The sequence below is a fragment of the Silene latifolia genome, chromosome 9 (assembly GCF_048544455.1).
Source record: "Silene latifolia isolate original U9 population chromosome 9, ASM4854445v1, whole genome shotgun sequence".
NCBI classification, from domain to species: domain Eukaryota; kingdom Viridiplantae; phylum Streptophyta; class Magnoliopsida; order Caryophyllales; family Caryophyllaceae; genus Silene; species Silene latifolia.
Window position 1 is genome coordinate 222,716,021 of NC_133534.1, and position 2,343 is coordinate 222,718,363.

A 2,343-nucleotide genomic window follows, 5' to 3' on the forward strand; every position below is an offset into this window, starting at 1 on the left:
AACTCGTTTACCCGACGACCGTAAGAAATGGGAAAACCCCATTTTTACGAGTTTTATCCGAAATCTATTTTATTAAAGGAAAAGGTTTAAATATAGTTTAAATCACTTTTAAACATTTCTAAACTATCAAAAATAATTACATTTCTTCAAAATAAAATAAGATTATATTTTATCAAATAAATTTTATTTCAAATAAATTAATATTAAATTAAAATAGATTAAAATATTACTTTTAAAATATAATAAAGGTCTTCAAATTTACGGGGTGTTACAATCATCCCTCCTTTTAAGAAGTTTCGTCCCCGAAACTTAGAAGAAGGAAACATTGTATATATGTAGGTCTATCTCTTTAAAATCAAGTAAACAAAATCTTCGAAATATGAACGTATGAAATATAAGTGTCTTTTCAATGGAACGGAATATTCTCGTCGGCCGTTCAAGAACATCAACATTCCAAATCAAAGACATAGAAAAAAAATATATATTTTTACACCAACAAATGAGAAAACCAATTATCGGACGTCTCCAATAACGAGTTTTACCACTCATTGACGTTAAAACCAGTGGAAAACATTAAAACATTTTCAAAATCTTTAGTTCGAAATTCTATAATAAGGATAATAACTTCACTAGCTATGACCAAACTCTAACTACGACTTTTAAACAACTAAACAAGGACTACTAATGCGGAGAGTATTTAAGAGAAGGAGAGGGAACACTCGAAAGGATAGCTAAACTCACAAGAATTAGATAAAGGAACGGAAAGTACCTCACGAGAAGAGTTCGGGATATTTAGCTAACATAGAAGATTCAGGCTCCCAAGTTTCTTCTTCGACATTTCCACAACGCCAAAGGATACGAACTAGGGGCACAACTTTGTTTCTAAGTTGCTTGTTTGCTCTTTCGAGGATTCAGATTGGCCTTTCTTCCAAAGTCAAGTTAGGTTCCAAATCTGGGATTTCTTCTTGAATAACATGGCTCGGATCACTAATGTACTTCCTCAACTGAGATACATGGAAGACATTATGAACCTTGCTCAAATTCGGGGGCAACTCTAAACGGTAAGCAACGGGACCAATCTTCTCAAGCACACGGAAAGGTCCAATGTATTTGGGACTCAGCTTTCCTTTCACGCCAAACCGTTTCACCCCTTTCATAGGTGACACCTTAAGGAATACTCGATCATCAACCCCAAAGGCAAGTGGCCGACGACGGACATCGGCATAAGATTTCTGTAGGTCTTGAGCGGTTTTCATACGCTCTCGAATGATCTGAACCTGATTGATGGTCTCAGTCACCAAATCGGGTCCCAACACATGAGCATCTTGGACTTGATCCCAACAGACCGGACTACGGCACTTCCTACCATATAAAGCTTCATAAGGTGACATCTTGATAGAAGTATGATAGCTATTGTTGTAGGAGAATTCGACAAGAGGTAAGCACTTCTCCCAAGAAGTGTGGAAGTCTAAAGCACAAGCACGGAGGAGATCCTCTAAAGTCTGGATAGTCCTCTCAGTCTGTCCATCTGTAGCGGCATGAAAAGCGGTACTCATCAGTAGCTTACTATCCATGGTTTCTTGCAAAGCGGTTAAACGGGAAAGAATCTCGGGTCACGATCTCGAAACTATATCCTTAGGCACTCCATGGTAGCGTACTATCTCCCTCACATAGGCCTCAGCTAGGACATGTAATTTCCATGTCTCCTTGATAGGTATAAACCTAGCACATTTGGTCAATCGATCTACAACCACCCAAACCGCATCTTTTCCGCTAGCAGTCTTAGGTAAAGCCATCACAAAGTCCATGGATATGGACTCCCATTTCCAAAGGGGAACATCCAAAGGTTGTAGCAAACCCCGGGTTTCGATGCTCAATCTTCACTTTCGACGGGTAAGACACTTGCTAACATACTCTAGGACATCAATCTTCATCCTAGGCCACCAAAACTGTAATCTCAAGTCCTTATACATCTTGTCACCACCAGGATGAATAGAGTAAGGAGAAAGGTGAGCTTCATCAAGGATCTTCTTCCTCAACTCGGCTACTCTCGGAACATACATCCTACCTTGGTAACGAAGGTATCCATCACTATCCACCACACAATCCTTAGCTTGCCCAAGTTGGATTTTTGCTTGAATGGACTTGAAAGTAGCATCCTCAGGTAGGCAAGTACGGATCTCACGGTAAAAGTCGGGTTCTGCACTCAAGGCACTAAGATAGTCAAAGCCCTTCCCAACAAGGCTTATCCCTAACTTTTGAAATTCCGTGGTAAGTTCATCAGGTAACACGCGGATAGTGCTCAAAGAGTGACTAGTCTTCCTACTCAAAGCATCGGCCACC